Below are 738 nucleotides of genomic sequence, written 5' to 3'. Positions count from 1 at the left end.
GAGGATGAGGATAGGATGAGGACGAGAATGAGGATAAGGATTGGATGAGCACGATTGTGAGGATGAGGATAGGATTAGGACGATAAAGAGCATGAGGATAGGATGTCGATTAGGACGAGGATGAGGATAGGATGAGGATCAGAATGTGGATGAGGATACGGATAGGATGAGGAGGAGGATGAGGATGAGGAAGAGGATGAGGATGAGGAAGAGGATGAGGATGAGGAAGAGGATGAGGATGAGGAAGAGGATGAGGATGAGGAAGAGGATGAGGATGAGGAAGAGGATGAGGATGAGGAAGAGGATGAGGATGAGGAAGAGGATGAGGATGAGGAAGAGGATGAGGATGAGGAAGAGGATGAGGATGAGGAAGAGGATGAGGATGAGGAAGAGGATGAGGATGAGGAAGAGGATGAGGATGAGGAAGAGGATGAGGATGAGGAAGAGGATGAGGATGAGGAAGAGGATGAGGATGAGGAAGAGGATGAGGATGAGGATGAAGATAGGATTCGGACCAGGATGAGGATAAGGAAGAGGATAAGGTTAGGATGAGGATGAGGATGAAGATAGGATTCGGACGAGGATGAGGATAAGGAAGAGTGTAGGATGAGGATGAGGAGTAGGACGAGGATGAGGATAGGATCAGGATAGGATAAGGATGATGATGAGGATATGGAGAAGGATGGGATGTGGACGAGAATGAGAATGAGGATAGGATGAGGATGAGGATGGGGAAGG

The sequence above is a fragment of the Lupinus angustifolius genome, chromosome LG04, assembly GCF_001865875.1.
Source record: "Lupinus angustifolius cultivar Tanjil chromosome LG04, LupAngTanjil_v1.0, whole genome shotgun sequence".
NCBI lineage: Eukaryota > Viridiplantae > Streptophyta > Magnoliopsida > Fabales > Fabaceae > Lupinus > Lupinus angustifolius.
The sequence above is the reverse complement of the archived record's forward strand: the minus strand, read 5'-3'. Positions refer to the sequence as shown.